The 22,850-nt window shown below is 43.2% G+C and overlaps 1 long non-coding RNA gene across 3 annotated transcripts in view; it reads left to right on the top strand.

Moving 5' to 3' along the window:
* Nucleotides 1-22,850, top strand: part of LOC137637447 (uncharacterized) — a 106,483-nt gene that overhangs the window by 59,137 nt on the left and 24,496 nt on the right. For 2 of the 3 annotated variants that reach the window (XR_011043635.1, XR_011043634.1), the window contains one exon: nucleotides 7,456-7,619. This is a non-coding gene — a long non-coding RNA (uncharacterized lncRNA). Of the gene's footprint in view, nucleotides 1-4,937; nucleotides 4,984-7,455; nucleotides 7,620-22,850 lie in introns of those variants that run through there. The other variant, XR_011043636.1, reaches the window with a different exon arrangement.

Genomic DNA, 22,850 nt, shown 5'->3' with positions numbered 1-22,850 from the left:
CGCCTCTGTCATTCATGAGAGGCCTTTAAACCTTCAAGCTGTCTGATAACACGTTCAAAACATGTTTTATTTGAGAAATTTATCTTACCACAACTCGATACGATATTTTTGTACATTCTCTTCTATCCCAAAGATCTATTTCTTGTCTGACTTATAGAATTGAATTGATTGATCTGTCATTGCGAAATCTCAGGCGGGAATTATGTGACATTATTCGTATGTATTTTGTAAAAATATTTCAGTCCTTTATATGTAGTAGGTTGGCCAGGGCACCAACCACCCGTTTGAGATACTACCGCTAGAGAGTTATGGGGTCCTTTGACTGGCCAGACAGTACTACATTGGATCCCTCTCTCTCTGGCTACGGCTCATTTTCCCCTTTGCCTACGTATACACCGAATAGTCTGGCCTATTCTCTACAGATTCTCCTCTGTCCTCATACACCTGACAAGGCTTAGATTACCAAACAATTCTTCTTCACCCAAGAGGTTAACTACTGCACTCTAATTGTTCAGTGTCTACTTTCTTCTTGGTAAGGGTAGAAGGGACTCTTGTTTTGTTAAAGTTTGTATAGTTTATATAGGAAATATTTATTTTAATGTTTTTACTGTTCTTAATATATTTTATTTTTCCTTTGTTTCCTTTCCTCACTGGGCTATTTTCCCTGTCGGAGCCCTTGAGCTTATAGCATCCTGTTTTTCCATCTAGGGTTGTAGCTTAGCAAGTGAAAATAATAAAGATAATAATGTGTGATGATAATAATTAGAGACCAACATATAATTCAAGACAGATATTCTTGTATTATTCTGCCTGATTACGTCAGTAGACATTTCAGATATAACTAGAGGGGCCACTCAGTAGAGAGCATACCCTCTCCACTTCAATCCGTCTTTATTTTGATCTTGACTCCACTACGTCATTGTATTTCGATGTATTTTCTTCAAAATTTAATTGATTTGTCCTTTATTCATACTCCACACGTCCACCAAATTTGGTTGAAATTGGTCAAGTAGTTTTTGCGAAATGCTAAAAAAAAAAGATTAACATACGAGCATTCAAAGTACTTCTTCTTCTATATACTTTGATGTACCTTATCTGCAAATGTTACAGGTTCATCCTTGGGTGAATCGTGACTAGCAAGTTTGGTCCAAATCGGTACAGTAGTTTTGGAGTAAAGTTTCTCACAGACAGACAGACAGAATGGCAATAATTGCATTTATATATAAAAGTAATTCTTTGTGAATGAGTGAATGCGTTATATTACATGTGGCTTAGTAGTAATTGAGAGTATAATGGTCTCTCTCTCTCTCTCTCTCTCTCTCTCTCTCTCTCTCTCTCTCTCTCTCTCTCTCTCTCTCTCTCTCTGCTAGGAATTTACACCACACCCCCTCTTTCATCTCGTTCTCTTACCTTTGCTAACTCCGTGAAAACGAAACTTCCTTATTACCTTCTTTGCTTAAGTCACAAACATTATCTATGCAGTTCTTTTCATCGTCTTCTTCTTCTCTTCAATTATTTCTTCTATCCTTTCAGTCTCATTGTACGCTTTATAATTCACTTAGTAGTTGAAAGTATAGTGCTATCAAGAGAGGTCAAAGGTCACGGTGTTAAAAAAAGGGGTTATACAGCTGTTTGTCCTGTCTTCGCGACCCTCCTCACAAACGTATGGGTATATGGGTACGTCATTGCCCATAATTGTATGCCACATACCACCAGCTGATTAATTGCATTAAACAGATATGTTCAAGAGTATATATTGCATTTTGAATTTTTTTATAACAATCTTTGAATTTGCTTTACGTTTTACTTTTTCAGTTTTAATGTAAGTTTTTGATCAAGGATATTTAAGCTCAACGTCTATTATTATTAGTAGTAGTAGTAGTAGTAGTAGTAGTAGTAGTAGTAGTAGTAGCTAAAAAACAATTCTAGTTGAAAAAGCAGGATGCTATAAGCCCTACAAGGGCTCCAACATGAGAGAGAGAGAGAGAGAGAGAGAGAGAGAGAGAGAGAGAGAGAGAGAGAGAGAGAGAGAGAGAGAAAGAGAAAGAGAAATCAGAGTTAAAGTCTATAACAGGGACAGTTCAGTCAATTAGAAGGTTTTAATAGTTTTTGACCAAGTTGTATTCTAAAAATACAACTTAAATAAAGCTTGTGACAACATTGCTCTACGACACGCAACTCCCAAGTGTGTGTGTGGACTGTAGAGCGTTATAAACAATCTGACAAAACCAAAACATTGCTAAATAACAAAAGAGTATCGCTCTCAAATGACTTAAATCCTACTCCAGTACACTAACTATAAAGAACTACATCCTATCTTTGAGGTAACTAATAAATGCTTGAATCCTAATATCAAAATAAATCATTTCACTTATACACAAAGCATAACGTTTTATTCATGCAATATGATGCAATGTTGCGCAGTTCATGTAACACTTGAAATTACAGTACATTATTACAATGATACATAACTGTAACAACATTGATCACACAGTATCATTTATCGTATGTATTTCATCTCCCATAGCTCGTTTATTGCCAAATCCACACTATCGAAAGACTTCGAGAACAAGAAAGACTTCTTCAGTTTCCTCTTGAAAGCCTTAATGTCTTCCGTCTTTCGAATGTCTAGTGGAAGCTTATTATATAATCTCGTGGCCGTATATTTAAAAGGATCTAGAGCCTAAAGTAGACATATATCTAAGTTCTAATGATTTGAAACCATCTGTAACTATTCTCGTGTCAACACGATTTATAGGCTTTACAATATGTACCAATTCTCTTAGATATTTTGGACGTCCGGTTCTTATAACTTGATGAGTTATCGTACATATTTTAAACTCCATTCTGGCTTTAAAAAGCAGCTAGTGTAAATCAATTAGTATAGGGGTCACTAGGGGTGATCCTTCTCGGGGTGGGGCACCTTTTATCAGTCATACTCCCCTGTTTATTATGTTTTTTAATTTCCCAAGTTGCACTTTGTATAGCTTTTAGTAAATGGAGTTGCAGTAGTCAATTCTTGTAATAAGAAAGTTTACTTAATTCACTCTGACTGATTTTCTGTTCCCATCGTGTAGAGGAACTCTACTCTCTATAGGACCTATAAAATCAGTTTATTGTATACAATCTTAGGTACTTTGCATATCACACTACAAAACTTGCGTTTATTGTCAAACCCACATTATTGTAACACTTAAGAGAACAAGAAAGTCCTCAGTTTCTTCTTGAACGAGATATTTATCATTTATCATTCAATATGAATTGTTTTTATAACAGATTAAATATTTTCATAGTGTCCCAAGGTCCGTATTTTATACCAATTTCTTGAATTCCAAATCATAAGCTTTGCAATTTCTTGAATTCAGTATATAATCACCAGGTTTGTTCAACTTAGTGCAGTCAATATATTCTATTTGTCATTAGTCTTGAACTTGCAATCTTTTTTTTTTTCTAAAATGTCCTTACCTTTGTGAGGGATAGGTGATTATGTGGCACCTGCAACACTTTTCTTGAATACCAGACTTATATTCTCTTCTATAATTAAAATCTGGCCCAGGTAACAATCACTTTAAAATAAAAGAATTTACCACTTCATCTTCATCATTGTATACATTGCATAATCATTATTTTAGGGTTTAATTTTCCCATTTTTATCATCTCTGTGTTGGCCACCATAGTTTGGACTTTGTTTACTTCTTCCTTGCTGATCTTTTCACCAGCAATTCCATTTGATGTTGACCTCGTATTGAGAACTGGTTTAATCTTCAGTGCATGTTCAACATCATATTTCCTGTTAGTGATTCTAGTTTATCTAATTGCGAGTAGATTTTTTCCCTTGACTTTATCAGTATATATAATTTTCTATACTTTGGGGTCCATCAGTGTTTGGCGTGTTAACTTAATCAATTCCATAATCTTTATCAGCTTGTCCACTTTTTCAGTAAAATTGTATATAATCTACAAATTTAATACTAATAAATTTTTTTCCTTTGTCAGCATATGTCATTTTCTCATGTTTGGGTCCATCAGTGTTTGAAATGTTAACTTATTTAATTCTATAACCTTTGTCAGCTTGTCCACCTTTTCATCAAAATTGTATATGGTCTGCAAATAGTTTAAACTTCACTGCATGCTCCTCTAGTACTTCTGATAGACTAATAACATAGATACACAATAAAACCGGGCCTAGTAAACTCCCCTGGGGTACCCCTCTGTTCAATTATTCATATAATGAATGAGAGTTTCCAATTTCTTTTACACAGCATTTTCTATCAAACAAGCAATCTTATAAATAGTCAAATGCTTGATGGACCGTACTATTAGTAGCAATTTTAGACAATAATCTGATAGATTTTAACACAAATCGTAAAAAATTGTATGGATAATCATATATCAGGGATAAATACGTCTCCACATAGTGTTACTGGGTACGATTATTACTTTTTATGATAAATTTGGAACCAGTTTTAACCAATAATCTGATAGATTTTTAACACAGATCGTACAAAATGTTATGGATAATCTTATAACTTTGCTAAATACGTTTCCACACAGAGTTACTGTGTACGATTATTGCTTTTTTAGGTAAAATTGAGGATAATTTTGAAAATTCCATAGACCCGGATTCTCAATTCTCGCCCCAAGAAGTAGAAGAAGATGTCTTGTAAACAAGACCGCAGAGGTGTCAGTTGTACGATAATTATCATACATGTGCGATTCTTTTAGGTCCGGTTTGGTCTATGATACATACATTAGGTTTATACATATGTGTGTATGTGTTTAATTAAACATTTATACTAAAATAGTTTGGAATAATTCAATCATATAATTCCTTAATAATTATGTTGGAAGTGTGTACGATGATTTTGGTTAAAAAACGACAATTTTAATACTCATGTACGATAGTCGAGTGGTAATACACAGTGGCATTGTGGCAGATCTGTTAGGAACTCTATCATGTTTATCTTCATTTAACTTCGTTCTGTAAGTATGTCAAATTAAAATAAATGAAGCTAAAGCTTTATTCAATGTTATAGGTGTCATTATATTAATTAAAAGCTTGAAAGCTTAATTATATATTGAGATATTAACCGATATTGAAACACGATTTCTCGCATGTTATTGGAGGCGCTTCCTACATACAGTACATAACGTGTTTTTAAATTGAACTGAGACTTTTAAATTAAATATAGATATTTATAAGTAATGAATATATATTATACATGTTTTACGAAGCAAATACCTGTAGATATACAGTATAATTTGATTTAATAGCTATAATTAGGTGAAGGCCAAGACTAGCGTAGGCTACCCTAAGCTATTTCGTAATTTAGATATTTGCTATTGAAAATTAATATTAACTAGGACCTAGGAATTAAGCTGTACCTTAGTATTTATAACTAGCTTTTATTGGTAGTAACATGAAATTCTGGTCCTGTAAGTTTTTCATTTGTGAAAACAATACTTTTTACGTGTTGCAGAGATAACGCAAATCACTTTTAGAAAGTACGTCCGTCCTAGATTAGGTTAGGTAAGTGGGATACAGAAGCGCGATACCTAAACAAGCAAAGATATTGTGGATTAGACCGGGTTAGGAAGCGAGATTGCAATATACAGAAGGTCCTAAACTTGAACTTGGAGCCTTTGTACATCAGCGGCCAGTTCCTCACGCGTTCGTTAAAAATGGACATCAACTTACTTAAACTTTCCCCCCTAATCTAACCTACAAGCCGTGTCCTTACCTACTTAGCTAACTGGGTGGTGGCGGGGGGAGTTAACGTCCCATGCCACCCCCTTTACACTGCCGTATTCCAACTAAGGCATAATAATACAGGAGGCTGCTATTGTACATACACCCCTTGAGCTTAATTGGTACCAAGAAGCTGTTATTGAGTCTATTTTCATTACATTTTGGCCTGGGGTGTATGTACGATAGCGGCCACCTGTATGTATTATGTCTAACTTAGAATACGGCAGTGTAAGTAGGTTTCATATGAAATAGATATCAGGTTATTATAAATGTTTTTTCTTTTTTATCCTATTAAAGGATATAATATTTTTTATTACGGTATTTCTCTATCTTATCTTTCTTATTTTCAGTTAGATTTGTGTTTGTTTGTTTCACCAAATATTTGTAAGTTTGGACCTTCTATATACATGTACCTCTGCGTCGATGACAATTTATGGTAAAACTATACAATAGTACAATGACATGGAGAAAACAAGAGACTATTAAATGATGTATTTTAAGGAGATTTGAATGATTTTGATAAAGAGGACTGGTGGAAACCTGTAGTTTTTCCAACGCAGTCACTAACCTTCGTTTTTTAATAATGAACTTGGCAGTTAAAAACGTACAAATAGATGTTAGCAGTAGGCGGTCGATACTGGGTAGTGGTGGGAAAGCCCCCGCCTCTTCTGCTGGCTGCAATCTAATTGAGGTTACAGTTTGCTAAAGGGGAGACAACCTTTCAGGGTAACTACCTTCCGCAGCTAATTGAGGTTACAGTTTGCCAAAGGGGAGACAACCTTTCAGGGTAACTACCTTCCGCAGCTAATTGAGGTTACAGTTTGCCAAAGGGGAGACAACCTTTCAGGGTAACTACCTTCCGCAGCTAATTGAGGTTACAGTTTGCCAAAGGGGAGACAACCTTTCAGGGTAACTACCTTCCGCAGCTAATTGAGGTTACAGTTTGCCAAAGGGGAGACAACCTTTCAGGGTAACTACCTTCCGCAGCTAATTGAGGTTACAGTTTGCCAAAGGGGAGACAACCTTTCAGGGTAACTACCTTCCGCAGCTAATTGAGGTTACAGTTTGCTAAAGGGGAGACAACCTTTCAGGGTAACTACCTTCCGGGTGTTTATACCTCGTTAACCCTTTTACCCCCCAGGCTATGTGGAACTTTCTAACCCTTAACCCCCCGGGGTTATTTTTTTTTTCAAGCACATTTTGCAGTATATTTTTTATAAATTGCTCTAACAGCCTTAATTTTCATCATAGAGAGGTCACGTTGGTCTCATTCTCTGGGAAAATGCCTGAAGTTTCTCGAAAAATTATCAAAAATATGCAAAATAAAAAAAAATATAGCAGTTTTTTGCAAGAGCGTACCGGTACGTCCATGGCGGTAAAGGGATGAGTTAATTGAAACGTACCAGTACGTCCTTTGGGGATAAAAGGGTTAAAAGTTTTAACTGCCGTATCCCAGCTTCGATGTTATCCTTCTCCTGTGAGTAAAGAACTCAGGTTTGTATAATTAGGAAAATACAAATTACTTTATAAATTTGTCATTTTTAATCTGGGTTAGACAAATTCATTTAAAACCTTGAAGATGTTGATATTCATTATGCTTATACATTGCTCTAGTACATGTTTAGATATATTACTGTATTTAATACATTAGATTTTATTGATTACTGTACTGTATTATGTGCTGATATTCTCCATGACAATTTCAGGAGCTTTTGCCACGACATCGAAAATGTACGACGCTATACGCCAGTCTCTGGGGACGTCGCGCTTCGTCGCCACTGGTCAGACTGGAGGCGGGTGCATCAACAAGGGGGAAGTGTATGAGGCGGATCACAGAAAGGTTTATCTGAAGAGAAGCTCCAAGGAAAAGGTACAGCATTTGAAGTACGTTAACTCCTTCATATAAAATCTTCTAGTACTGTACGTGGAAAAGGTATTTCATCCTTATGTCTTTTCAAACGGTATTTTGATAAATTATATGTGATTCAAATGAACGAGTTATGGTACAGTTCTCTTCAATAACATGTCCCTTCTCTACCTTGCTTTCTGAGCCATTATATGAGTTATTCACCGCTTAATTCCATTTGAACCACTTCATTGACTTATCCAATTTCCTAATCACCTCAATTTTTGGAATATATATGTCGTCCATATTATTTTCAGTTGTGCTTCACCACACTTCCCCTTGTCTGCATTTTTCCCCCACACATGACCATTATCTTTTGATTTGTTATAAGGCAAGAGCTTGAATCAGACATATGACAAAAGAAGGAAAGAAGAATTAGACTGGAAAGAGTTTGGTAGGGGGGACAACAAATGGAAAGACTCATTAGGTCCTTGTGAAATATGTTGAAATGAAGATCTAGGCTTAAATTGCCTAGAATTCAAGGGAGCTGTGAAAAAAATCTGTATGTCTGACTCCACGTAGAGGTTACTACTCAATGGTTTAGTACAGAAAAGTACACTATAGATATAAGGCAAATTGTGTTTGCTGCGTATATACAGTACAGTTTTCATACCATCATACCTTTACAAATATTTTTTTTTTCTTTCTTTTTAACAGTGTGATGAAGAAATATCTCCCTTTAAGTCGTCCAGGACTTGAATCTATTTGTCACTACGAAGATTATATAGTTTAGTTCCCCATTTTCAATATTAAACTTACCCGATAATCATGTAGCTGTCAACTCCGTTGCCTGACAGAATTCTATGGAGGGATACGCCAGCTATCACAATACTAGAAGGGGGTGTATTTACCAGCGCCACCTGTGGCCAGGTACTCAAGTACTTCTTGTTGACACCTCCTCAATTATTCCTCTGTCGTGCTTCCGGCAAGACGTTCTGGGATACGCTTATGTTCTTGGAGTATTTTCACGACTTTGGTGAAGTATTTCTCTTTGATTTCGGCTGTCGCTTTACTGGAAACTTCTATATTAGCTTAGTTAGCTTTTGGAATTAATTTGATTAATTATGGTGACGAGAGAGTATGAACTCTCGTTCACTTTTCAATGGCCGACCCTTCCCTTAGACGGAAGTGTTGGTGTCTAAGAGAGTATAGACTCTCTTTCTTAATTTTGCTTAACAAAAGTTATAGATTTATTTTATATCTCTCCGCCTCTTATAGGCCTCTTCGATTAACTTCCTTTTATTATAAACTCATTAAAATTAATTTTTATATTTGTTTATATTCGACCTTCCTAATAGTAGGCGGTCTTTTACCGAAGTTAATAAACTTTGAGCCCGTCATTTCGGTTTTACCTGTTAACATATTATGCTATTTCCGCCACAGAGTTTGAAAGATTTTCTTTGACAGTCTCGTACTGTTTTCAAAGCTGAACTAACGTTTTGTTTTGTCTCTGCAGTTGTTGACGTTCAGAACGTTCAACTTGCACTCTATCGTTACGATAGAGAAAGAATGTTCACGGTTTCACGTTGCAGTAAGAGTAACCGTGTCTAGCGTTTTGTTCATTCTTTCTTAACTTAATGGTTTTGATCCTAATAAAGTAACTTTTCAGTTTTTTTCCTTTAACAATAATATGTTTTAACGATATATATGATTGGGCTCTTCTCTCAGGATCTAAGTCAAGAGAGAGAGAGAGAGAGAGAGAGAGATAGAGACGGAGGGAGAAAGAGGATAAACGTTTCATTCAAGCCTGCCAGGCGTACGAGTAACGTCGTTATCGTTTTTTGCTCTTCTCCCTAGTCTCTTTAGGGGAAGAAACTAAACGTTTCTAGAGTAATCAAGTGTTTAGTCTCTTTCCAACCACTGAATTATCTTTCATTAGATTTTTCTGTTACATTGTAATTCTGTTTTCGCAATTTCTAACTTTGAGAAAGGATAGAATTGCGTATTTCAGGTACAAACCACTTAAAGTTTCGAGTTCAGTGAAATAAGTGCAAACAGAAATCAAAGTGATAAGTGATTAGTGCGTGAGGGTACTTTTGTGCGCGCCAGTCGTCCTCCCAGTCCGGGACCTCTTGCAAGCTCCCAAGCCCAGGGGAGAAGCAATGTCGAAGGGCATAAGGGTTCAGCAGGCCTTGATCGGCGCACAGAAGTATTCTCGGTGGTCGTGGGCGTGTCTTACCGAGACCGTCACTCCCACCCGCAGACGATTGAGCCCTTATTTTGCTCGTCTGCAGAAGAGATTAGGTGAGAAAATAAAGGCAGAGTAACGCTGGTCTCAGGTCTCAAGACTTCTTAAACGTTAAGTCCAGACCTATGCCAGACGTACGAAGTTAAAGTTCACAACCCGAATGCACTACTGCAGTCCATACAGTCACAACTTTCGGTCTTGATGCGTGAGTGTCGGGCTGAGAGTGTTGCACCTCCTCCTCCGCCTACACTCCCTCCACCTGTTCTCGCTACGCCTGTGCTCGCCCAGCCTGCACCTGCTCCACCTGTGCTCGCCCAGCCTGCACCTGCTCCGCCTGGTCGCAGCACCATCTGCCAGGCGTACGATGTTGTGAACTCTACTACAGTCCATGCAAGCACAGCTTTCGGACTTGATGAGTGAGTGTCGGGCTGAGAGTGTTGCTCCTCCGCCTCCGCCTACACTCCCTTCTCCTACACTCGCTCCGCCTGATCACAGTACCATCTGCCAGGCGTACGATGTTGTGGACTCTACTACAGTCCATGCAAGCACAGCTTTCGGACTTGATGAGTGAGTGTCGGGCTGAGAGTGTTGCACCGCCTGCACTCCCTCCACCTGTTCTCGCTCCGCCTGTGCTCGCCCAGCCTGCTCCTGCTCCGCCTGTGCTCACCCAGCCTGCACCTGCTCCGCCTGGTCGCAGCACCATCTGCCAGGCGTACGATGTTGAACCACTTTCGGAGTTTGCTGTTCACAGTGTTGTTCAGCCTCAGCCTTCTTTAAGGCAACCCTTGCTTTGGGATCAGGAGAGTTACACTCTTCCTCCTCCTCCCCTTACTGCTCCACCAGTGATGCAACACTCGGTTGAGGTACAACAACCTCTCCCGTCCATGAGTCAGTTTCCTCAGCTCTTGCTGCAGCGAGCTCAACCCTCCATAAGGCAAGCACCACAACACCTTAGCCTTGCGCCTCAGGAGCCTCAGCTTGCGAGACATTTACCTTGTTCTGCGCAGCCTCTTCCTCATCGCGCTCCGCTCACACCACAGGAACTGGAACTTGCTACTCCGCTTCCGCCAACCGCTCAGCAAGCGCATCCCTTGGGTTCAACCACTCATGCTAGGAGTCAGCCTCCTCCACCCATGCGCCTTCCTTCTGCTTGTCTTTTATTCAGCCTTTGCAGACTGAGCCTCAGGTGTTCCCTCATCGGAGTCTTGAAGAGGAAACCACACTATTGTTGTTCCAGCTCGTTCTGACTCTGCTGTTCAGCATACCATGGTTTAAACCCCATGCAAGCATGCATAAAGCACTCTAGCACTGGTCATGGAATTTCTGAGAAATGTTAAACGCCATGCACACGCTCTGCTTTCCTTTCAGCAGGCTCTGCTTACAGCAGGCTCTGCTTACTACATGCTCAGCATTCAGCATGCTCTGCATTCAGCATGCTCTGCATACAACATGCTCTGCATACAGCATGCTCTGCATTCAGCATGCTCTGCATACAACATGCTCTACATACAGCATGCTCTGCATACAGCATACTCTGCATACAGCATGCTCTGCATACCTTACCGCATGCTTCTCAACACATCTTGGGTTGTTGCCAACTCACTAGACTGTCAAGCAGTTTCATAACGTTGCCTTCTAGTCTGCTGCTTTGCACCAGTGAACCCTCACTCAGAGAACTTAGCTTTTCTAGGATAAGGTCCCTGTAGATGAGAAAGTTCTTTTCTCCCTCCTTCTGATATTCCCTTGAGGACTCTGTCATTTGGAGGGAGCCTTTAGCTGCATAACCTCTTATGGACTTTTATTTAAGCATAACATGCTTACAGGGAAGGTAATGGTTACACTTCAGCCGCTAATCCCGTCTGTTACCACACCTGCTCCCATAGACCTTGAGCTGTGTTGCATGACATGCAGTCCAAGCTTAGTCCTTGTTAGAGGATCTTTTGTTTACGGAGTCAATGTGTCACGGGGAAGACGTTCAACAACCAACAAAGGGACTTGTTGTGACGCAGTGCGGCAACCTCAGCAACCCGTTAAGGAGTTGTCTGTACGACCCAGACAGTCTAGACAGATTCGGGTTGTCACTGTACTTCCTCGCTTGCCCATGATTGACAGTTTACAGACTGTGCAGCAGTATCATGATCTTGTGTCCGGCTCCGTCAGACGACTGGCTTTTAAGAGCTCCCTCAAGTCGTCGCTGTCTGGAGATTTTCAAATGGACTATGGATCTGACCAAGGAACTGGGCCTCCTGGTCAATTTTGAGGAGTCTCAGCTCGTTCCATCCCAGACCATTGTCTCCTTGGGTATGGATCTTCAGAGTCGAGCTTTTCGGACTTGTCCGTCGGCCCCAAGGATCTTCCAAGCCCTAGAATGCATCCAGAGCATGCTGAGAAGGAACCGATGCTTAGTCAGGCAGTGGATGAGTCTAACAGGGACACTTTCATCGCTGGCCCTGTTCATCGAGTTAGGGAGACTCCACCTCCGCCCCCTTCAATATCATCTAGCTGCTCACTGGATAAAGGACATGACGCTAGAGACGGGCTCAGTTCCTGTTTCCGAAGAGATGAGGTCTACTCTAACGTGGTGGAAGAACAGCATTCTTCTCAAGGAAGGTCTACCTTTGGCTGTTCAGACCTCCGACCACCGTCTCTTCTCGGACGCATCGGACACGGGCTGGGGTGCGACACTGGACGGACAGGAATGCTCGGGAACATGGAATCAGGAGCAAAGGACACTTCACATCTATTGCAAGGAGTTGTTGGCAGTTCATTTGGCCTTGATAAACTTCAAGTCCCTCCAGCTTAACAAGGTGGTGGAGGTGAACTCCGACTACACCACAGCCTTGGCTTACATCTCCAAGCAGGGAGGGACTCATTCGAGGAAGTTGTTCGAGATCGCAAGGGACCTCCTCATTTGGTCAAAAGATCGAAAGCTCACGCTGGTAACGAGGCTCATTCAGGGCGATATGAATGTCATGGCAGATCGCCTCAGCCGGAAGGGTCAGGTCTTCCCCACAGAGTGGACCCTTCACAAGAATGTTTGCAGCAGACTTTGGGCCCTGTGGGGTCAGCCAACCATAGATCTATTCGCTACCTTGATGACCAAGAGGCTCCTCTTGTATTGTTCTCCGATTCCAGAACCAGCAGCAGTTCGCGTGGATGCCTTTCTGCTGGATTGGTCCCATCTCAACCTGTATGCATTCCCGCCGTTCAAGATTGTCAACAGGGTACTTCAGAAGTTCTCCTCTTACAAAGGGACACGGCTGACGTTGGTTGCTCCCCTCTGGCCCGCGAGAGAATGGTTCACTGAGGTACTGCAATGGCTGGTCGACGTTCCCAGGACTCTTCCTCCTAGAGTGGACCTTCTGCGTCAACCTCACGTGAAGAAGGTACACCCAACCTCCACGCTCTTCGTCTGACTGCCTTCAGACTATCGAAAGACTCTCAAGAGCTAGAGGCTTTTCGAAGGAGGCAGCCAGAGCGATTGCCAGAGCAAGGACGACATCCACTCTCAGAGTCTATCAGTCTTAATGGGAAGTCTTCCGAAGCTGGTGCAAGGCCAATGCAGTTTTCCTCAACCAGTACCAATGTAACCCAGATTGCTGACTTCCTGTTACATCTAAGGAATGTAAGATCCCTATCAGCTCCTACGATCAAGGGTTACAGAAGTTTGTTGGCAGCGGTTTTCCGCCACAGAGGCTTGGATCTTTCCTCCAACAAAGATCTACAGGACCTCCTTAGGTCTTTTGAGACCTCAAAGGAACGTCGGTTGTCCACTCCAGGCTGGAATCTAGACGTGGTCCTAAGGTTCCTAATGTCATCAGGATTTGAACCGCTCCAATCAGCCTCTTTTAAGGACCTCACATTAAAAACTTTTTTCCTCGTGTGCTTAGCAACAGGTAAAAGAGTAAGTGAGATCCACGCCTTCAGCAGGAACATAGGTTTCACATCTGAAACGGCTACATGTTCCTTGCAGCTCGGTTTTTTGGCTAAAAACGAGCTTCCTTCCCGTCCTTGGCCTAAGTCGTTCGAGATCCCAAGCCTGTCCAACATGGTGGGGAACGAACTGGAGAGAGTACTTTGCCCAGTTAGAGCTCTTTAGTACTATCTAAGAAGGTCAAAACCATTACGAGGACAATCAGAAGCCTTATGGTGTGCTATCAAGAAGCCTTCTCTACCAATGTCTAAGAACTCAGTTTCTTACTACATCAGGCTTCTGATTAGAGAAGCAAATTCTCATCTGAAGGAAGAAGACCTTGCTTTGCTGAAGGTAAGGACACATGAAGTGAGAGCTGTGGCTACTTCAGTGGCCTTCAAACAGAACCGTTCTCTGCAGAGTGTTATGGATGCAACCTATTGGAGAAACAAGTCAGTGTTCGCATCATTCTATCTCAAAGATGTCCAGTCTCTTTACGAGTACTGCTACACCCTGGGTCCATTCGTAGCAACGAATGCAGTAGTAGGCGAGGGCTCAGCCACTACATTCCCATAATCCCATAACTTTTTAACCTTTCTCTTGAATACTTTTTATGGGTTGTACGGTCGGCTAAGAAGCCTTCCACATCCTTGTTGATTTGGCGGGTGGTCAATTCTTTCTTGAGAAGCGCCAAGGTTAAAGGTTGTGATGAGGTCCTTTAGTATGGGTTGCAGCCCTGTATACTTTAGCACCTTTGAGTTGATTCAGCCTCCCAAGAGGAACGCTGCGCTCAGTAAGGAAGACGATCTTATTAAAGGCAGAGTAACGGTTCAAGTCGACTTCCTTACCAGGTACTTATTATTTCATTGTTATTGTGGATAACTGATTATATGAAATATGGGATACTTAGCTATCCTTTTATCTTGTACACTGGTTTTCACCCACCCCCCTGGGTGTGAATCAGCTACATGATTATCGGGTAAGTTTAATATTGAAAAATGTTATTTTTATTAATAAAATAAATTTTTGAATATACTTACCCGATAATCATGATTTAATCGACCCTCCCTTCCTCCCCATAGAGAACCAGTGGACCGAGGAATAATTGAGGAGGTGTCAACAAGAAGTACTTGAGTACCTGGCCACAGGTGGCGCTGGTAAATACACCCCCTTCTAGTATTGTGATAGCTGGCGTATCCCTCCATAGAATTCTGTCGGGCAACGGAGTTGACAGCTACATGATTATCGGGTAAGTATATTCAAAAATTTATTTTATTAATAAAAATAACATTTTTCAAGTGAAGCTTTTGATGCGCAGCAGATAAGGTCAGGGCCCTGAAGTCAGTCGGCATGGGTTGATGGGAAAGCAACAGTTACGAAACTTATGAGCAGTTCGTTTAAGATCAGGTTAGTGATGACAGTAGGGCTATTGTTGAGGCAGTTCTCAACATGTTCCTTGGTAGTGCTATTTTAATAGCTAGAAAGGTCCGAAGAGGCTTGTTTTATGTATAATTTCTCCCTCATCTGTAATTCCTCTGGTTTTTAATGTTCAAGAATATTGGGCAAAGGAGGAAGACTAGTTTATCTGAATAGCCGTAGTATTACCACCAGCTAAGTCACAACCCTAGTTGGAAAAGCAGGATGCTGTAAGCCCAAGGACTCCATTAGGGAAGAATAGCTCAGTCAGGAAACAGATAGAATAGTGTGCCTGAGTGCACCCTCAAGCAAGAGAACTCTACCCCAGGACAGTGGAAGACCATGGCACAGAGGCTATGGCACTATCCAAGACTGGAGAACAATGGTTTGATTTTGGAGTGTCCTTCTAGGAGAGCTGCTTACCATAGCTAGAGAGTCTTCTACCCTTACCAATAGGAAAGTAGCCACTGAACGATTGCAGTGCAGTAGTTGACCCCTTGAGAGAATAGCTGGAAAGAGACATCTATAAAGAGGTAAAAAAATCTCATTCAAAAAAGAAAGGGGTTACTTGAAATGCATGGGGTTTATGGTTTTGATCGATTTGATAAGAAATTTATAGTTAAATGAATAATAAAAAGTAGAATGCAGTACAGAAAAGGAATGATAATAATAAATGTTTTTAAATATTAAACTTAGCCGGTGAATATATAATAGCTGACGTCTCAGACGGCTCGACAGATACCAAAAAACTCGCGAGCGATCGCCGTGAAGGTTGCGGGTGTGACCACCAGCGCCGACTATCGGCCAGATACCGCATATACTTGTCAAGTTCTCCAGTTCTTCTCTGTCGGTCTTGTCAACAAGTTGGTTCCGCTCGCTGATGACCTTGAGTTTTCGACCTTTTTGGTGAAGTACTTTATTTTGGTTGTTTATGGGCTTTCGCTGTGACAGGTGTTTTTTCTTCAATTAAACTCTTGAAACCCTTTTTTTGGCTAGTGTTTATTGTTGATGACTTTGGTTTTGACTTGGATTTTCTCGGATTGTTCAATATGGCTGACCCTTCTCCTATCCCTGAACCTAAATATCGCAAGTGTGCGGGGGATTGCAACAAACATCTTCCCAAGGCCTCTATCGACCCATATACCGTTTGTTCTAATTGCCGGGTAAATCCTGCCAATTAGGAGATCGGTGTGATGAGTGCGTGGTCTTGTCGGAATTCGACTGGCTTGAATATTACAAATATACTCGTAAGCTGGAGAGAGATAGGGTGAGAAGAAGCTCCTCTAGGTCTTTGGAATTTTCCTCCTCCCATGCCCCTGAACCTAATCCTTCCCCTGTAGTAGTTGTTCCTGAACCCCCTACTAGCACTCATGAACCGTCCATGCGGGATATGTTTCTTGCAATTCAAGCTTTAGGCGAAAAAGTTGAGTCCTTAGCATCGGACCGTAACCAACTCATTTCAGATGTTAAGTTGTTGAAGTGTCAGAGTGGTAAAACAGAAAATCGTAGTGATAAAGTGATAAGTGCGCAAAGTGTATTTAGTGTTGCGACCGAGGGTTCGTCTGTTCGTGCTTGTCGCTCCCCTAGTCCGAGACCTCTTTCAGGCTCCCCTGCACCAGGGAGAAGTAATGTCGTAGGACTTAAGGGGACGAGAGGCTTTAACTAACGTACAGACGTTCCCTCTTTGGTATCGGACGTTTCTCGTCAAGATCGCCCTTACCATAAGACGGGTGAGACTGTGTTCTCCTCGTCCTCCGAAGACTTATCGCACAAGAAACCTTGGCGCAAGGTTTCTAGACCCTTGAAGCGAAAGTCCGTCCCTTCAGGACAGGTCCAGCGTCCTGGCTGTAGCCATTGGGACAGCTCTGACCTTTTGCAGTCGTCGGAAGACTGTTCGCCTATTAAGCGCAAGCATAACACGGGGTCCGAGGGTCGCGGTAGAGGCAATGTTTTGCCAACGCAGACGTTACCGACGTCACGGCCCATTCCGACTCCCGTTGATCCGAAGTGGGTTGTCCTGCGGGACATGCAGTCTAAGCTTGCCTCCCTTATGGAAGAGTATGACGTTGAGCAGGTTCGCGATGATCCTTTGCTTTCGAGTCACCATTACGCTGAACGAGACTCTGGCCGTCAGTCGCCCAAACGAGTATTTACTCGTCCGTTTGACGTTAGTGCTTACGTTTCTAGTGCTTTGAAACGTGATGTCAGTAGTCTTTCACGTCACTCACGTGACGTGGATCCTTCCTTGCTGCAGTCTCGTACTGACGTTCAGCTGCTGCCGCCGCAGCCCCGCACTGACGTTCGCCGACCGGCTCCGTTGCCTCGACGTGACGTTGAGCGTCAGTCACCGCAGTCGGAGGTTGTTTTGCCTGCTCAGTCTATGCAGTCAATGCAGTTCCGACGTGACGTCGAGCGTCAATCAACTTCAGTTGTTGTTGTTGGTCAGTCTCAAGGATTTCTGTCCTTTCAGCAGCGGCGTGACGTCGCTTCCTCTTCTGCTACTGCTGCTCCTTTGCTTGTTGACATTGCCTGTCAAGCGTTGCCGCCTCGGCAGGTCTCTCCTTTTCATGAGACTCGTCAGTTGTCGGACGAGGTTCCGTCGGATGAGGAAGTCGCTGATCCCCTTCCAACTGATATTCCTTTGGGGACTTTGTCAGACGGAGAGGACCCTAAAGCTGCTCAGTCCTCTATGGACTTTAAAAAGATCATGCTGATTTTTAAGGATCTGTTTCCTGACCATTTTGTAACTGCTGCTCCTCGTTCGCCTCCGTCAGAGTTTACGCTAGGCCTAGCTACTTCGACGCCGTCGTTTACTAAGCTAGTGCTCTCTCGCTCTTCTAAGAGAGCTTTGCGTTTGCTAGGCGATTGGTTGATCACCAGGAGGAGTTTGGGGAAGACAGCCTTTGCTTTCCCCCCTTTTAAACTGGCTTCTAGGGCTAGCGTCTGGTATGACACGGGAGAAGTTCTCGGCTTGGGAGTTCCTGCCTCTGCCCAGGGAGACTTCTCAAGCCTCGTAGACTCTCCCCGTTGCCTGGCCATGAGACGCGCTAAAGTTTTCTGGTCCTCTTCGGATCTTGATCATCTCCTCAAAGGGGTTTACAGGGCCTTCGAAGTTTTTAACTTCTTGGATTGGTCGCTGGGAGCCTTGAGTAGGAAGATCTCTTCGGCCGACCGTGATGTTTCCGTGCTTATTATGTCCTGCATGGACAAAGCTATCCGTGATGGCTCTAATGAGCTCGCCGCTACCTTTACGGCAGGAGTCCTTAAGAAGAGGGAGACTCTTTGCTCGTTCCTTTCGGCAGGAGTAACTCCCTGCCAAAGGTCGGAGCTTCTCTTTGCCCCGTTGTCATCTGCCTTGTTTCCTCAGCAGTTGATCAAGGATATTGCGGCTTCTCTGGTACAGAAGGATACCCACAACCTGATGGCTACGTCGGCGCGCAAGGCTGCTCCTTCATCGTCTTATGTCGTAAGACCCAAGCTCGATACCCCAGCTACGAGGTTTATCCCGCCCTTTCGTGGCAGAGCCCCCCAGTAAGGGAGGTGCTCGTGCCGACAGTAAAAAAGGCAAGAAGAGAGGATCCAAGTCCTCCCGTGGTAGAGTCTGACTGCCCACGTCCTCAGACAGCGGTAGGGGCCAGACTGAACAACTTCTGGCAGGCCTGGGAAAAGAGGGGTGCAGACCGAGAGTCTGTGTTGTTGCTCAAGGAGGGGTACAAAATACCTTTTGTACGGAGACCTCCTCTGGTAACAGTTCCTTTAGACCTCTCTCCCAGGTATCGAGAGGAGTCAAGGAGACAGGCGTTACAACTGCAGGTGTCTCAGTTGCTAGAGAAGGGAGCGGTGGTGAAAGTCTCGGACCTTCAATCACCGGGATTTTACAACCGTCTCTTCCTAGTACCAAAGCATACAGGAGGTTGGAGGCCAGTGCTAGATGTCAGTGCGCTCAACGTTTTTGTTATCAAAACAAAATTTAGCAGCGGTCAGAGAGGGAGACTGGATGGTCTCTCTCGACCTGCAGGATGCGTACTTCCACATTCCTATACACCCGGATTCTCAACCGTATCTGAGGTTTGTATACAGGAATGTGGTGTACCAATTCCAAGCACTGTGCTTCGGCCTCAGCCCTGCTCCTCTTGTTTTTACGAGGCTCATGAGAAATGTGGCAAAATTTCTTCATTTATCGGGGATTCGAGCCTCCCTGTACCTGGACGACTGGCTACTCAGAGCGTCGTCCCGTCATCGCTGTCTGCAGGACCTTCAATGGACGTTGGATCTTGCAAAGGAGTTGGGACTGTTAGTGAACTTAGAGAAGTCTCAACTGAATCCCTCCCAAACGATTCTCTATTTGGGGATGGAGATTCGCAGTCTAGCTTTTCGGGCTTTTCCGTCTGCCCCCAGGATAGATCAAGCCTTGCTCAAAGTCCGCCTCATGCTGAGAAAAGACCGTTGCTCAGTGAGAAGTTGGATGAGCCTCCTAGGGACTCTGTCATCCCTGGAACAATTTATCTCGCTAGGGAGACTTCACCTTCGCCCTCTCCAGTTCCATCTAGACTCCCGTCATCCCTGGAACAATTTATCTCGCTAGGGAGACTTCACCTTCGCCCTCTCCAGTTCCATCTAGACTCCCATTGGGACAAGAGCAAGACTTTGGAAGCTGTTTCAATCCCGATCTCCGAGCCAGTAAAGACGTGCTTGAACTGGTGGGACAGCAACATAAGTCTTCGAGAGAGTCTGTCCCTGGCGGTCAAGAACCCAAACCACGTGTTATTCTCAGACGCGTCGGATTTGGGTTGGGGAGCGACTCTGGACGGTCTGGAATGTTCGGGTCTTTGGACGTCGGATCAGAGGAGCCTTCACATCAACTGCAAGGAGCTGTTGGCTGTTCACTTGGCCTTGACGAGTTTCGAGAGTCTTCTCCGAAACAAAGTGGTAGAAGTGAATGCGGACAACACCACAGCCTTGGCGTACATCTCCAAGCAAGGAGGCACTCACTCCCACACACTGTTCGTCATCGCAAGGGACCTCCTCATCTGGTCAAAAGATCGAGGCATCTCACTGTTGACAAGGTTCGTCCAGGGGAAATTGAACGTCTTGGCGGACTGTCTCAGTCGGAGAGGTCAGGTGATCCCCACAGAATGGACCCTCCACAAGGACGTGTGCAAGTCTTTGGATGACTTGGGGTCAACCCACCATAGACCTCTTTGCGACCTCTTTGACCAAAAGGCTCCCGACCTATTGCTCTCCAGTTCCAGATCCAGAGGCGGCCCACATAGATGCCTTTCTGCTGGACTGGCCTCACCTGGACGCATACGCATTCCCGCCGTTCAAGATCATCAACAGGGTTCTGCAGAAGTTCGCCTCTCACGAAGGGACAAAGTTGACGTTGGTTGCTCCCCTCTGGCCCGCGAGAGAGTGGTTCACAGAGGTACTTCAATGGCTGGTAGACGTTCCAAGGAGTCTACCTTTAAGGATGGATCTCTTACGGCAGCCCCACGTAAAGAGTCTTCATCAAAGCCTCCCCGCGCTTCGTCTGACTGCCTTCAGACTATCGAAAGACTCAAGAGCTCGAGGATTTTCGAAGGAGGCAGCCAGAGCGATCGCGAGGGCTAGGAGATCATCGACTATCAAGGTCTACCAGTCGAAGTGGGAGGTCTTTAGAGATTGGTGCAAGTCATCCTCTATTTCCTCTTCCAGTACCTCTGTAGCCCAAATTGCAGACTTTCTCCTGCATCTGAGAAATGTTCGCTCCCTCTCTGCTCCCACTATTAAGGGCTACAGGAGCATGTTGGCTTCTGTGTTCAGACATTGAGGCTTGGATCTGTCAAATGATAAAGATCTCCAAGATCTCCTTAAGTCCTTCGAGACCTCTAAGGAGCGTCGTATGTCAACTCCTGCTTGGAACTTAGACGTGGTCCTAAGGTTCCTGATGTCCGACAGGTTTGAGCCATTGCATTCAGCCTCCCTGAAGGATCTCACCCTCAAGACGCTTTTTTTGGTGTGCTTGGCTTCGGCTAAAAGGGTCAGTGAGATCCATGCCTTTAGTAGAAACATCGGCTTCTCTACAGATAAAGCCACATGTTCGCTTCAACTTTGTTTTTTGGCCAAGAATGAACTGCCTTCTCGTCCTTGGCCTAAATCTTTTGATATACCTTGCCTGTCAGAAATCGTAGGCAACGAGGTTGAAAGAGTACTGTGCCCAGTTAGAGCTCTTAAGTTTTATTTAGCTCGTACTAAACCTTTACGAGGTGGGTCTGAGGCATTATGGTGCTCCGTTAAGAAGCCCTCATTGCCATGTCTAAAAATGCTTTATCGTACTTTATTAGATTTTTAATCCGGGAGGCACATTCTCATTTAAGTGAGAAAGATCGTTGTTTACTTAAGGTCAAGTGAGAGCGATAGCAACTTCGGTGGCTTTTAAACAAAACAGGTCTCTGCAAAGTATTATGGACGCGACCTTTTGGAGGAGCAAGTCGGTGTTCGCTTCATTTTACTTAAAAGACGTCCAGACTCTTTATGAGGACTGCTACACCCTGGGTCCATTCATTGCAGCGATTGCAGTAGTGGGTGAGGGTTCTACCACTACATTCCCTTAATCCCAATATCCTTTTTAATCTTCTCTTGAAATGTTTTTAATCTTGTCTTGGGTTGTACGGAAGACTGGGAAGTCTTTCGCATCCTGTTTGATTTGGCGGGTGGTCAAATGTCATTTCTTAAGAGCGCCCAGATTAAGGGTATTGATGAGGTCCTGTTGTATGGGTGGTCGCCCTGGATATAACAGCTCCTGGGAGTCTTTCAGCATCCTGAGAGGATGGCTGGGCTTCGTGAGGAAAGCGGACTAATAAGGCAGAGTAATCGTCAGAGTCAGCTTCCTTACCAGGTACCTATATTTGAGTGGGTTTTGTTATAATATAATTGTCAAAAACTCATGAGCATATACGCCTTTATTGCATTAATACTGGTCTCTACCCACCACCATGGGTGTGAATCAGCTATTATATATTCACCGGCTAAGTTTAATATTTAAAAATGATATTTTGATCATAAAATAAATTTTTGAATATACTTACCCGGTGAATATATAAATTAGGCTAAAGGCCCTCCCTTCCTCCCCGATAGAGACCCAGCGGACTGAGAAGAACTGGAGAACTTGACAAGTATATGCGGTATCTGGCCAATAGTCGGGGCTGGTGGTCACACCCGCAACCTTCACGGCGATCGCTCGCGAGTTTTTTGGTATCTATCGAGCCGTCCAAGACGTCAGCTATTATATATTCACCGGGTAAGTATATTCAAAAATTTATTTTATAATCAAAATATCATTTTTCTGGGTTCGACCTGTGTTGCTCCGGGAAATGCTCCTTATAGCACCATTTCCAAGGTATAAATACTGCTAAATATACCAGAGAAAAATTTGCATGGAATGTCAGAAATATAACCAGTTCGCTCACTCCAATAGAGTGTCGGTATAGCAACTGGGGCGTGTTAGAACCACTACCAGAGGTCCCTTGCCAATTAGTCCTCTCCTTCCCCAATATCCCCCGATACTACGAGGTGCCGTTCTATATCCAACCACTGCCCTCTACTACGACTACCGTCCCCCCCCCACCCCTACCACTACCCACGCTTCTTCCCTCATTCCTTTTCTAGCACCATTGAGATTTGGACGTGTTGCTTTCAT

The sequence above is a fragment of the Palaemon carinicauda genome, unplaced genomic scaffold (assembly GCF_036898095.1).
Source record: "Palaemon carinicauda isolate YSFRI2023 unplaced genomic scaffold, ASM3689809v2 scaffold75, whole genome shotgun sequence".
Classification (NCBI taxonomy): domain Eukaryota; kingdom Metazoa; phylum Arthropoda; class Malacostraca; order Decapoda; family Palaemonidae; genus Palaemon; species Palaemon carinicauda.
Note: the sequence above shows the minus strand (reverse complement) of the source record. Positions and strands in the feature narration are given on the sequence as shown.